General features: G+C 48.2%; 1 protein-coding gene across 1 annotated transcript in view; it reads right to left on the bottom strand.

The window, feature by feature from the left end:
- ACSL3 (acyl-CoA synthetase long chain family member 3) overlaps nt 1–13,217 on the bottom strand; it is a 112,179-nt gene extending 98,962 nt beyond the window's left edge. Inside the window, exon 1 of the mRNA XM_077488310.1 lies at nt 13,033–13,217. The gene's annotated coding sequence lies outside the window, so the exon portion shown is untranslated. The remainder of the gene's footprint in view (nt 1–13,032) is intronic.
- Between the last annotated feature and the right edge of the window lie 1,862 nt (nt 13,218–15,079).

Genomic DNA, 15,079 nt, shown 5'->3' with positions numbered 1-15,079 from the left:
AAAAGGATAAGGGCTGCTCTGTGGAAAACAATTGCACAGAGCAGGTAATTATAGGCAGGTTTAGATTAAGCTTTATAGCCACTTTAATAAGTACTTGAAGCATTCCAGCGACCGGCAATAGCAAGCACCTACTCTGTGTGAAAATACCTAGAAACCCTCCATATGACAGAGGCATTTTGAATGTGCTGTACCTGAAATCGCTAACCTTGAAGAGACCACTCAGGATTCCTCATGTGTGAATGTAAACAAAGATCACATGGACAGCATTTACCAAAGGAATGTTCCAGGTAGAGGAGAGAACTGCAGTCTGTGTACAGAACACTGACAGATCTGTCTTTAGTATACACAGGTATGCTGCAGAATCTGTGTAGTACTACCCTACAATAGACGGTCATTTTTCCATTACATCCCAAGCACGTGCGCGGCCCATCTATTTATAGGAGAAGAATGCATTGGGTGTTTGGTTTCTCTGGCTCACGTGGTAAAGCTTGTTTACTGATGAATATGTATTTAGTATCAGTTCTTCACACAATCCATATTACAGACTCAGAATATTAGGTTATTAGGTTATTTTCCGACTGGGCTATGGCACAATACATAAATAAGGTAATTATATATACACACACACACTCTGAACATTACTTACGCTTTCCATTCTTTTATCTAGGAGTAGAAAAAGGGAGGATCTGATTGGTTAATATATTCACTGTCTGATCCTTCAAGCACTTTGATAAACGAGGCCTGCAACTTATGAACCAGTCTGTAGCTGCATATCTCCCCCCCCCCCCCCATTTTCTTCTTTTGTAATTTAGATCTGTTTATAGAGAATTAGACAGAGGTGGCATCATCCGTCAACATGCATTTTAAAATTTGGAGTGGACAAAAAAGGTGAAAATCTATTGACCAAAGGGTATTAATACATACTGCCAATGCGAGAAAAAAAAAAAAAAAAAAAAACCCTGCATGTAACATGTTTTGCTGCACTGCTATTAATAGCTATGGGCCACCCAATACGGGGGGGGGGGGGGGGGAAGGAGACATGATAGGGAAACTTATTTTTATTATAGGGACATTCTACATGGACTTAGCGCAATATAAAGGCATGCATCAAAAAGTATAAATGGCCCCTTAGGAATTTTTTTTTTTTTTTAGATACTGTCCCTCTGTATATTTTTCATGAACGCTTCATTCAATATACAGGTTTCCCCCATTTCAAAAATGAAAACAAAAAAACACATCAGGTGACTTAACAAAACTACTATAGAGTGAAAAATACAGAATTTTGGTTATGGTATTGTGGTTACCATTAATACATGGTGGCATTTTGTACCAGAATTCCTTTTTTTAAAAAGGGGTTGTAAAGTCCTTTACATTTTTTACCTTAATGCATTCCTTACATCAAGGTAAAAAATGTTTAGGTGTCAGCATCACTTCCTCAGCCCCGCCCCCCCTAACCTTACTTACCCGAGACCTCATTCGATCCAGAGCCGTGCACATCTGTAGATATTTCTCCCCTCACTTCTGGATCTTTCTTGCTTTGGCTCCCAGTGCTGTCAATCAAAGCCAATGACGAGGAAGCGGAGGGGGCAGGGCCGAGTCCCTCTGTCTGTCAATGGATGCAGCAGAGGGACTTGGGTGCGAGCACGCACGAGTGGCCCCATGGGAAGCGGCTTCTCATGGGGGCACTGGCCAGAGAGGAGGGGTCAGGGTCACCGGTGGGGGGACCCAAAAAGTTCCCACCCGCTCTGTGCGATTCCATTGCACAGAGTAAATAAGCATAGACATATTTTACAAGCCTTTATTTATATTAAATATTTAGCCCTTGGTCACACCGATGCAACTTGTCATGCGATTTGACAGGTTCAAATCGCATAAGTCTTACACTATTGTCGGCAATGAAACTGTTAAAATAGGTGCGACACAGACTTCACAGTGCCGCAACAATTTTAAAATGTCATGCACTATTTTTGCCGATTTCAGGTGCTACTTGCATAGACATCTGTGAAATCGCACAGATGTCCGCCAAGTCACACCAGAAGAAGTTGCAATGACATGCGGCTTTAGAATTGTGTGATTTTAATGACGATGCACGATTACAAAGTCGGATTTGGTGTGACCGAAGTCTTACATGCAGATCAAGCTGTCCAAACGTAAACATTACAGAGTTGGGACAAATTAGAACACGGACGGGGTATTTACAACTGTCAGCTTTGGTATGAATTGAGGAGGTGGACCTTTCATTCATCTGCCCATCCTCCGTCCACAGAGCACTCATTGCGGGAACTGATAGCACAGCTTCTATGAATGGGGAATAGTCTGTACTTTTGATGAGGAACTGTACCTGGTCAAGATTTTTATTAACTCTGGCAGCACCGGAAGATCACAGCTGTGAGTAACTGCCAGACAGAGAACTAAAGATTTGAAGAAAAATGTTCAGCTTTAAAGTGGTTGTTAAGCCACTCTAACCTGTATACACCATTAGAACTGCCTCCTATTGTAGTATCTCCCTTTGTGTGAATTATAAAAATAAATGCTGCAAATACCTCATTTCACTGCCGAGATTGCGATCACATGACTGCCCAGCTTTCTCCTTTCCTCCTCAGAGATGCAGTGGGCGGGGCTGAGATTCCCCTGCTAACGTTAGTTTGGAGGGGAGGAAGAGAGCCGACTGGTCATCTGATCGCAATTTAGGATCTTAAGGTATTACAGCATTTATAAATCATTCACAGAGGGGGACAATGCAATAGGAGGCAGTGCTGATGGTGCATACAGGTTAGTGTTATGAGAGCAGCAGCTAACACACAGACAGAGAGGAGAGGGGGAGGAGGACACAGGAGCAGAGGCACGTAAACTGACCACGGTGTCTGGTCTCAGCAGCCATGATACACCATGGGAGGGGAGAAACTGGCAGGATCAGCCAGGTTTTTTTGGTGTTACATGGGACTAAATGACACAGGATAAGTACTGTCTCATATAACATGCTTTAAAAAAAGAGCAGGATTTTTTTTTTTTTTGGGGGGGATTAACAAATGCTTTGACCACTTCAGCTCCAGAAGATTTACCCTCCTTCACGACCAGGCCAATCCCAATGTAAGGCCCCCATCCCCCCTCCCCACAAATAGAGCTTTCTTTTGGTAGTATTTGATCACCTCTGAGGTTTTTATTTTTTGCTAATTAATATATACATCTCCATTCCGCAACTCAATAAATAAAAGTTTAAAATAAAATGTCAGTATCAGTTTAGGCCAATATGTATTCTGCTTAGAGCTGCAACTAACGATTAATTTGTCTGTCGACTAATCTATCGATTATTTCTTCGATTAGTCAACGACTATCCGATTATTTTTTTTATTTTTATTTTTTAATGAATCTAGTGTTTTTTTTGGATTAGCTATGCATTGCAGGGCAGGGCAGAGTATTGGCGGGCATTGCAGGGCAGGGCAGAGTATAGTATAGTATTGCAGGGCAGGGCAGAGTATAGTATAGTATTGCAGGGCAGGGCAGAGCATGGCAGGGCAGGGCATGGCAGGGCAGGGCAGAGCATGGCAGGGCAGGGCAGAGCATGGCAGGGCAGGGCAGAGCATGGCAGGGCAGGGCAGAGTATGGCAGGGCAGGGCAGAGTATGGCAGGGCAGGGCAGAGTATGGCAGGGCAGGGCAGAGTATGGCAGGGCAGGGCAGGGCAGAGTATGGCAGGGCAGGGCAGGGCAGAGTATGGCAGGGCAGGGCAGGGCAGAGTATGGCAGGGCAGGGCAGGGCAGAGTATGGCAGGGCAGGGCAGGGCAGAGTATGGCAGGGCAGGGCAGGGCAGAGTATGGCAGGGCAGGGCAGGGCAGAGTATGGCAGGGCAGGGCAGGGCAGAGTATGGCAGGGCAGGGCAGGGCAGAGTATGGCAGGGCAGGGCAGGGCAGAGTATGGCAGGGCAGGGCAGGGCAGAGTATGGCAGGGCAGGGCAGGGCAGAGTATGGCAGGGCAGGGCAGGGCAGAGTATGGCAGGGCAGGGCAGGGCAGAGTATGGCAGGGCAGGGCAGGGCAGAGTATGGCAGGGCAGGGCAGGGCAGAGTATGGCAGGGCAGGGCAGGGCAGAGTATGGCAGGGCAGGGCAGGGCAGAGTATGGCAGGGCAGGGCAGGGCAGAGTATGGCAGGGCAGGGCAGGGCAGAGTATGGCAGGGCAGGGCAGGGCAGAGTATGGCAGGGCAGGGCAGGGCAGAGTATGGCAGGGCAGGGCAGGGCAGAGTATGGCAGGGCAGGGCAGGGCAGAGTATGGCAGGGCAGGGCAGGGCAGAGTATGGCAGGGCAGGGCAGGGCAGAGTATGGCAGGGCAGGGCAGGGCAGAGTATGGCAGGGCAGGGCAGGGCAGAGTATGGCAGGGCAGGGCAGGGCAGAGTATGGCAGGGCAGGGCAGAGTATGGCAGGGCAGGGCAGAGTATGGCAGGGCAGGGCAGAGTATGGCAGGGCAGGGCAGAGTATGGCAGGGCAGGGCAGAGTATGGCAGGGCAGGGCAGGGCAGAGTATGGCAGGGCAGAGTATGGCAGGGCAGGGCAGGGCAGAGTATGGCAGGGCAGGGCAGGGCAGAGTATGGCAGGGCAGGGCAGGGCATGGCAGGGCAGGGCAGAGTATGGCAGGGCAGGGCAGAGTATGGCAGGGCAGGGCAGAGTATGGCAGGGCAGGGCAGAGTATGGCAGGGCAGGGCAGAGTATGGCAGGGCAGGGCAGAGTATGGCAGGGCAGGGCAGAGTATGGCAGGGCAGGGCAGAGTATGGCAGGGCAGGGCAGAGTATGGCAGGGCAGGGCAGAGTATGGCAGGGCAGGGCAGAGTATGGCAGGGCAGGGCAGAGTATGGCAGGGCAGGGCAGAGTATGGCAGGGCAGGGCAGAGTATGGCAGGGCAGGGCAGAGTATGGCAGGGCAGGGCAGAGTATGGCAGGGCAGGGCAGGGTATGGCAGGGCAGGGCAGGGCAGAGTATGGCAGGGCAGGGCAGAGTATGGCAGGGCAGGGCAGAGTATGGCAGGGCAGGGCAGAGTATGGCAGGGCAGGGCAGGGCAGGGCAGGGCAGAGTATGGCAGGGCAGGGCAGAGTATGGCAGGGCAGGGCAGAGTATGGCAGGGCAGGGCAGAGTATGGCAGGGCAGGGCAGAGTATGGCAGGGCAGGGCAGAGTATGGCAGGGCAGGGCAGAGTATGGCAGGGCAGAGTATGGCAGGGCAGGGCAGAGTATGGCAGGGCAGGGCAGAGTATGGCAGGGCAGGGCAGAGTATGGCAGGGCAGGGTAGAGTATGGCAGGGCAGGGTAGAGTATGGCAGGGCAGGGCAGAGTAGAGCAGGGCAGGGCAGAGTAGAGCATGGCATGGCAGGGCAGGGCAGAGTAGAGCATGGCATGGCAGGGCAGGGCAGAGTAGAGTATGGCATGGCAGGGCAGGGCAGAGTAGAGTATGGCATGGCAGGGCAGAGTAGAGTATGGCATGGCAGGGCAGAGTAGAGTATGGCATGGCAGGGCAGAGTAGAGTATGGCATGGCAGGGCAGAGTAGAGTAGAGTATGGCATGGCAGGGCAGAGTAGAGTAGAGTATGGCATGGCAGGGCAGAGTAGAGTAGAGTATGGCATGGCAGGGCAGAGTAGAGTATGGCATGGCAGGGCAGAGTAGAGTATGGCAGGGCAGGGCAGAGTAGAGCATGGCAGGGCAGGGCAGAGTAGAGCATGGCAGGGCAGGGCAGGGCAGAGTAGAGCATGGCAGGGCAGGGCAGAGTAGAGTATGGCATGGCATGGCAGGGCAGGGTAGAGTATGGCATGGCAGGGCAGGGCAGAGTAGAGTATGGCATGGCAGGGCAGGGCAGAGTAGAGTATGGCATGGCAGGGCAGGGCAGAGTAGAGTATGGCATGGCAGGGCAGAGTAGAGTATGGCATGGCAGGGCAGAGTAGAGTATGGCATGGCAGGGCAGAGTAGAGTATGGCATGGCAGGGCAGAGTAGAGTATGGCATGGCAGGGCAGAGTAGAGTATGGCATGGCAGGGCAGAGTAGAGTATGGCATGGCAGGGCAGAGTAGAGTATGGCATGGCAGGGCAGAGTAGAGTATGGCATGGCAGGGCAGAGTAGAGTATGGCATGGCAGGGCAGAGTAGAGTATGGCATGGCAGGGCAGAGTAGAGTATGGCATGGCAGGGCAGAGTAGAGTATGGCATGGCAGGGCAGAGTAGAGTATGGCATGGCAGGGCAGAGTAGAGTATGGCATGGCAGGGCAGAGTAGAGTATGGCATGGCAGGGCAGAGTAGAGTATGGCATGGCAGGGCAGAGTAGAGTATGGCAGGGCAGGGCAGAGTAGAGTATGGCAGGGCAGGGCAGAGTAGAGTATGGCAGGGCAGGGCAGAGTAGAGTAGAGTATGGCAGGGCAGAGTAGAGTATGGCATGGCAGGGCAGAGTATGGCATGGCAGAGTAGAGTAGAGTATTGCATTGGCAGGGTATGGAGGGATGGCTGCATCCATCCGACCTCTCCCCTCCACTGCACAGATCAGTACAGAGAGGGGAGAGAGAAACCGGCGTCATGTCATGACGCCGGTTTGTTTACAAGTGATCACTCCATCGGAGCGATCACATTGTAAACACCTGGGTGTAGAAAGATGGCCGCCGCTTCGGAGCTAGGCCGAAGCCGCGTCCTCTCCTAAGGCCGAGACCGCGGAGCGCTCCCCGGATCGCGGCATGTGCGCACGGATCGGTGACGATCCGTTGCACCCCTAGGGACGGCGGCATGGAGGGGGAGAAGAGGGGGGGGACGGCGGCGCGGAGGGGAGCGGTAAATGCTAAGCACTGCCCCCACTGTGACGCATCGACGCCCTGCACGCACGTCGACGTATTTTCTTAGTCGACGTAGTCGATTACGTCGACGCGTCGTGGCAGCTCTACTGCTACATATATTTTGTTAAAAAAAATAATAAAAAAAAACACAAAAGTGTACATTGATTGGGTTGCACAAAAGATTATTAAATTATGGGATAGATTTATGGAATTTTTTTTTTTCTTTTTTCTAATAGTACAGACGGTCCCCAGGTTACAAACAAGATTGGGTCTGTAGGTTTGTTCTTAAAATTGTTTGCAATTCAGAACAGGTACATTTTTAAAAACGTGTAGCTCCAGCCAAAAAACTATTTTTAAAGCGGGAGTCCGCGTATTTTTTTTTTTTTTTTTTTTTTTTTTTTTTAAAGCCAGCAGCTACAAATACTGCAGCTGCTGACTTTTTAAATAGTGACACTTACCTGTCCAGCGCGCCCGCGATGTCGGCACCCGAAGCCGATCGCTAGGTCGTCTGTCGGGTCCTGCCGCCGCCATCTTGGGTATGGGAATCAGGAAATGGAGCCTTTCGGCTTCATTTCCCGGTTCCCTACTGCGCATGCGCGAATCGCGCTGCGCAATAAGGACGCTCCCCGCTGCCTCTGGGAGCTGTGTGTTTCCCAGCAGGCAGCGGGGCACTTGCGGGAAGGGGCGGGCACTTGCGTAAGTTACGCCCCTTTCCGCAGAGAGCTGTCCCGGAAGTGGGTGCAGTTACCTGGATTATCCAGGTAACTGCACCCCCCTCCCCCCTGAAAGGTGCCGATTGTGGCACCGGAGGGGGGGAGGGTTCCGATGAGCGGAAGGTCCACTTTAGGGTGGACCTCCGCTTTAAGCTTTTTGGTAGGATAGGGAAGGGTTATCACCCCTGTAACATTTATTTTGCTGTCTGTTCCCCTGTTGAAAAGAGATCACCTCACTTTCTGTCCCAGTGACAATTGGATTATCAAAATTTGGGGTTGTTGTGGAAACAAGGATTGGTTATAAAGCATCAGTGGAGACACCTTTTTCCCATAATAACTCTTATGCCGCGTACACACGACTGGAATTTCGGCCAGCAAAGAACACTGATGAGAGCTTTTCATCGGAAAATGCAACCGTGTGTATGCTCCATCAGAATTTAGCTGGCCAAATTCCTGCCAGCAAAAATTTGATAGCAGGTTCTCAATTTTCCCGATGTAAATTCCGATCGTGTGTATGCAATTCTGACACAAAAAGACTCAAGGGAGGTTTACATTCCTTGTAACGGGAAAAAAGCGAGACAATTTCTTTTTTTCTTAAAAGAAAAAAAAAAAAAAAAAAAGTTTAACGGGCCCCGTCCTGCCGAGCTTGCATGCAGAAGCAAATGCATACATGAGCAGCGCATGCTTTGGAAAATGGTGTTCAAACCACACGTGAGGTATCGCCATGATTGGTAGAGCGAGAGCAATAATTCTCGCCCTAGACCTCCCCTGTAACTCAAAACATGCAACTTGTAGAAATTTTTTTGATGTTGCCTATGGAGATTTTTAAGGGCAAAAAGTTTGTCACCATTTGACAAGCGGGCGCAATTTTGAAGCATGACATGTTGGGTATCCATTTACTCGGCCTAGCATTATCTTTAACAATATTTAAAAAAAAAAAAAAAAAAAAAGAAGAATTGGGCCAAATTCAAATAAAATGTATTTTTCCAAAAAAAGTGCACTTGTAAGACCACTGCGCAAATACGGTGTGACAAAGTATTGAACGACCACCATTTTATTCTCTATGTTGTTAGGGAAAAAAAAAGTGTATATATTTTATTTTATTGGGGGTTCTAAATTTTCTAGAAAAAAAAAAATAACTTTTTTTTTTTAACTTGTAGACACCAAGGCTCAGTCCTTAAGTGGTTAAAGTCAATCTAAAACAACCCTGCCTTCAGAAATGCAACTGTAATTTCACTGTGGAACAAACAGCGTTGCCCCCCCTCTCCCTACCTAGGGAACTTGAAAATCAACAGATCTACCGCATGGCTCAAAACCTCAGCCGATCAAACTTCTATTCTCACTGGGCTCAACTCCCAAGCTGTTTATTTGTTTTCATAAAATATGGTTCTCTCTTTTTGTTTTGTATCTCAGTGCTGCAGACTTCCTCTATCAGATACTTCCTCAGGTGGCGGCTGGACAGACTTCCTGATGGTGACAACGGTGGACTATGGCTGCACAAACTGTCAGTATGGCTGCTCCCCATCAGTGAGCCATGTGACAGGAGACACAGCATTGTCATCTCATAACAGACTGTGCCTAATATTGAGACACCAGTGACAGGATGACAACACGAGTCAAAACAAAGCACCAGCACACCACTGATGTTCAAAATAACATCCAAGAACTTATTAACTGCTTGCCGCCTACCCACAAGAGACTCGCTGCGGGCGAGTGGCACAGGCAGGCTGGATAACATACTGGTATGGTTGATGGCTTGCTTCCTGGTTTGGGGTGTACATGCACGTGTCCCCTGCTGTGACTGGCTACAGTGCAAGTTTTGGCAGCTGATTTCAGCCAATGATTTTGGCTGAAGTCAGCTAATCTGCTGTGGCCACACACACAGTTCTGTGTTTACAAAAACACAGAACTCTGTGTACAGCGATCTTGAGGTTTCTTCTTCATGCAAAGCAGGTTAACCCCTTCCCAGCCAGTGTCATTGTACAGTAACATCACTATTAGTGTCACTAGCAACCCACCCAGATAGTGTGTTAGTACCAGACTGCCCACCAACTTATCACAGTCACATTATAAATAACTAAGCATCGCCATTACAATACAGCTGCGTAAATTCCAGTAATATATCATTATTTTTTTCATTGTTTGTACACTATCTTTCACACAAACCAATTAATATGCACTTATTGGGATATTTGTTTTTTTACAGAGACGTAGCAGAATACTTTTTGGCCAAAATGTATGAAGAAATTTGTTTTTGTTGAATATGTTTTATAACAGAAAGTAGGAAACATCAGTTTTTTGTTTATATATCAAAATTAAAAAAACTCAGTAGTAATCAAATACCACCAAAAGAAAGCACTTTATGGGGAAAAAATAAATAGATAATTTAAAGAGGAAGTAAACCCTGATGGGTTTGTTTCCCTGCAAAGGTAAAGCATAATGGGCTACTATGCATCGCATAGTAGCCCATTATGTGTCACTTAGCTGACATAGGAGCCTGCAATGTCACCGCTGTCCCCTCTTACACGGAGCGTCCATCTTCTTTCCGGGTATCGTGGCTCTGTGATTGGCCGAAGCCGCTATGAGGTCACGCCCACGCATGAGCACAGGGGAGCCGCCACTAATCGCATATCGCTGTTAGCAGCATCATGCTCAGTGCTGTCTACAGCACAAGGTGCTTGTCTTTTGCAAGTCTCTCCTAAACCAGGGATATGCAATTAGCAGACCTCCAGCTGTTGCAGAACTACAATTCCCATGAGGCAAAGCAAGACTCTTAGAGCCACAAGCATGACAGCCAGAGGCATGATGGGACTTGTAGTTCAGCAACAGCTGGAGGTCCGCTAATTGCATGTCCTAAACCCGTGTAGGTTTAGGAGATATTTCTTGGACCTACAGGTAAGCCTTAATCTAGGCTTACCTGTAGGTCAAAGTGGTCTGTAAGGGTTTACAACCACTTTAATTTGCGTACATCAGCCTTTCTCAACCAGGGTGCCTAGACGTCCTGGGGTGCCTTGCCTAAATCCCCAAAAAAATTATCAAAATTGTATACAAGTCAGCAGGTGGATGAAGCTTGCCTTTTAGTTACACAAAGCCTCAGGTTTTCATTGTGCACCATTACGACTTTCTAGACACATGCATCATAACCAATGGCGTCACCAGTTGATAAAGAACATATCTGTTGTCTTCCTGAGCACTGAGGTCACATTAGCTTAACTGATGGAGAGAAATTGGGGGAGAAGAGAAACATTGGAATACTAGTCAGTACCAGCATGCAAAACTGTATTTGCTTTGGAAGAATAAATCACCTCTAATGCTGGGTTAGGACACCCAACGTTGGAGGGGATTTATTTTTCAAAGCAAATACAGTTTTGCACACTGGTACTGATTAGTATTCCAATGTTTCTCTTCTCCCTCAATTTCTCTCCATCAGTTCAGCCAACAAAAAAAAAAAAAAAAGGAAGGGGAAAGAAAAACTGATGTTTTCTACTTTCTGTTAAAACAATCCATTACAAAATGTAAAAAAAAAAAATTAAAAATTCTAATAGCTTTACAGAATGTAGCAACATCCACAGGTAGAACCATGTGGATGTTGCTAAATTCTGTAAAGCTATTAGAAATTATTTTTTACGTTTTAGAATGGATTGTCTAGAATTATAAAGGGTGCCTCAGCTGAAAAAATAAATAAAAAATTAAGAAACACTGCTGTACCCAAGTGTTGCATGACTGCACCATTGCCAGTTAAGGTAGCACAGTGCTGGATAGCAAAAAATGCCCTGGTCATGAAGGGGGTAAAACCTTCTGGAGCCCAAGTCGTTAAAATGATCACATCACTGCAGTTCATTGTGGCGTTTCTGCACCACACAGGAGCCCTTCATCAGACATGTGATGACAAGGATAGCATGCTGTTATCTCATAAAAGGAAATCCCCATCAGTGAAGCATGCGACAGGATGACAACACAGGAGCACCTCTAGGAGACAGGAACAGAGCGTTGTCATTTCATAACAGGAAGTGCCAGATCCTGGCAGGATCATCAGGTATTATGATAGATTTAAACAGTTTTAAACACCACTTTTGAAATTAATTATATATACACACACACACAATATATATATATATATATATATATATATATATATATATATATATATATATATATATATATATATATATATATACACACACACACACACACACACACACACACACACTATACCACTTTTTAAAACTGAGCACAAGTACAGATATGTTCTCCCACGCCCTCCCCCACCCCCCTCAGTACTCGCCGATACCGATACTTTTTTTGTCATGTGACAGTGGCACTAATGAGGCGTCATCTGCATCAGTAGTTTATTTTATTTTTAATTTTATATATATATATTTTTTTAAATGTCATATTTTACAATTTGTTTTTACTATTTTTTTACAATTTTTGTTACAATACTTTTGTGGACAGTGGCAGTGTTACTTTCATGTTTTGATTTTTATCAGCTCTGTTGGGGGGCTTTGGAGAGATATCAGGGGTCTAAACAGACCCAACAACTCACCTTAGAGAAAGGGAAATGAACTGAGGGTACAGATTTACCAGTCCCTTTATCTACAGCCTCAGCTGAAAATGAATGGACAGGAGACAGAAGCTCCTCTCTTTTCATAAACTGGAGCACCGTAAGCACAGGTTATGATGCTCAGGTATGAATGCACAGAGTCTGTGAGGAAGGAGCCAATAAATGACAGATTTACTGGCTCCTTTATTCAACTCTGACAGATCCAGGACAGGGGCTACCCGGGGAGAGGGAAGGTGATTGGTGCGGGCAGTTAAAAGCACCGATCTCCCTGTATAAAACTTTTAAATAAAGCAACTTACAGCTGCAGAAGGGAAAGGAGGAGAAGCGGCTGTCAGAAAAGCTATACAGAGAGATCGGTGCTTTTAACTGCCCCCCCCACCGATCATCTGTGAGGCTGTCCGGCCCCCTGCTGGGTTTAAGGACGCCTGGCCCAATACAAGTATCAGATTAGGCATCAGGGCATTTGCACAAGTACCCAACACTTGTGCAAATGCTTGGTATCAGCTGCACTAGTAAATATATATATTTTGATCATGGTGTTGGGGTGTGTATATGTGTGTAATATATATATATATATATATATATATATATATATATATATATATATATATATATATATATATATATATATATATATATACACACACACATCAAATATATATACTTTGGTCTGTCTATCATTCAGGATCTGCAGCCCGCCCCCAATATAAATGAGCCCATCCTAATCAGTAAGACGTCACATCGGTAATGACGGTTATTGTTGTGATGTGACTGATAACGGCCTGATCACATATCCCCAGCTCATCCCTAATAGATATATGGAGCAGCGCATAGACGAGCCGTGTAGCGGGTGTGATGAATAATGCACAGTGATGATCGTAGTAGGCTCAGGATGGGTGACCGCCAGTAACCTTGGCCGGTTTCCCTGGTGACGAGTTCTGAAATATAGGAGAAGGAGACACTAACTCACCCGGAGGACGGCCCGGCTGCCCGGTGTTGGTGGATGCTGCACGCACACAAGACACACGTAAAAGATGCTCGCCGCAGCCGGTGTCACCGCCGTGAACACGCACAGCAAGCCAATGACGCCGCCAACACACTGCCGGCAGCCAATCAGCGGCCTGCGATGCAGAGGTGTTCCACTACCCCTTTCGCTTTACGCCGAGCCCCGCCCTCCACATCCTTCCTCCCAGTGTCATTGAGTGCGATGAGAGGGCGGCACTGATTGGCTGCGGAAAGTGGCGCGTTGGTGGGGGCTGGAGTGTGATGTCACGGTGGGCGGAGATGAGGTTATTAGCGGTTAGAGTTGATGAGGAATGTTGGAGCGAAGCATGGAGCCACATGTGTAATAATAGAGAGCTGGCGGTCAGTACACTGAGAGCGGGAGACGTTCCCTTAGCAGTTACCATGGGGAAGGCAGCGGCCGTTTCTCAGAGCTGGTCGCACGTGTAGCCAAACAATAGTAACCATAGATCTTATGTGTCATACAAATAAAGAGAATGAGGTGTATGAGAGAGCGCCTCTACTTCATACACAGCTCATATCACCGTCCTGGTCTATAGGAGTGCATGGCTGGAGGGGGGAATACTTCACATTAGTGGGCTCACAATGTCCCTGGAATCAGCGAGGGCCTGTACACAGCCGAAGGCCTATACACAGCAAGGGCCTGTACACACCCGAAGGCTTATACACAGCGAGGGACTGTACACACCCGAAGGCTTATACACAGCGAGGGACTGTACACAGCCGAAGGCTTATACACAGCCAAAGGCCTATACACAGGGAGGGTTTGTACACAGCCAAACGCCTATACACAGCCGAAGGCTTATACACAGCGAGGGCCTGTACACAGCGAGGGTCTGTACACAGCCACAGGCCTATACACAGCAAGGGCTTATACACAGCGAGGGCCTATACACAGCGAGGGTCTGTACACAGAGAGGGCCTATACGCAGCGAGGGTCTGTACACAGCCGAAGGCCTATACACAGCAAGGGCTTATACACAGCAAGGGCTTATACACAGCGAGGGCCTGTACACAGCGAGGGTCTGTACACAGCCAAAGGCCTATACACAGCGAGGGCCTATACACAGCGAGGGTCTGTACACAGCCAAAGGCCTATACACAGCGAGGGCCTATACACAGCGAGGGTCTGTACACAGAGAGGGCCTATACGCAGCGAGGGTCTGTACACAGCCGAAGGCCTATACACAGTGAGGGCTTATACACAGCGAGGGTCTGTACACAGAGAGGGCCTATACGCAGCGAGGGTCTGTACATAGCGAGGGCTTATACACAGCAAGGTCCTGTACACAGCCGAAGGCTTATACACAGCGAGGGCCTGTACACAGCCAAAGGCCTATACACAGCAAGGGTCTGTACACAGCCAAAGGCCTATACACAGCGAGGGTCTGTACACAGCCAAAGGCCTATACACAGCGAGGGTCTGTACACAGCCAAAGGCCTATACACAGCGAGGGTCTGTACACAGCCAAAGGCCTATACATAGCGAGGGTCTGTACACAGCCAAAGGCCTATACACAGCGAGGGCCTATACACAGCGAGGGTCTGTACACAGCCAAAGGCCTATACACAGCGAGGGCCTATACACAGCGAGGGTCTGTACACAGAGAGGGCCTATACGCAGCGAGGGTCTGTACACAGCCGAAGGCCTATACACAGTGAGGGCTTATACACAGCGAGGGTCTGTACACAGAGAGGGCCTATACGCAGCGAGGGTCTGTACATAGCGAGGGCTTATACACAGCAAGGTCCTGTACACAGCCGAAGGCTTATACACAGCGAGGGCCTGTACACAGCCAAAGGCCTATACACAGCAAGGGTCTGTACACAGCCAAAGGCCTATACACAGCGAGGGTCTGTACACAGCCAAAGGCCTATACACAGCGAGGGTCTGTACACAGCCAAAGGCCTATACACAGCGAGGGTCTGTACACAGCCAAAGGCCTATACATAGCGAGGGTCTGTACACAGCCAAAGGCCTATACACAGCGAGG

This window comes from Lithobates pipiens, unplaced genomic scaffold (assembly GCF_037356315.1).
Source record: "Lithobates pipiens isolate NorthernLeopardFrog02 unplaced genomic scaffold, aLitPip1_a1.2 Scaffold_18, whole genome shotgun sequence".
NCBI lineage: Eukaryota > Metazoa > Chordata > Amphibia > Anura > Ranidae > Lithobates > Lithobates pipiens.
Note: the sequence above shows the minus strand (reverse complement) of the source record. Positions and strands in the feature narration are given on the sequence as shown.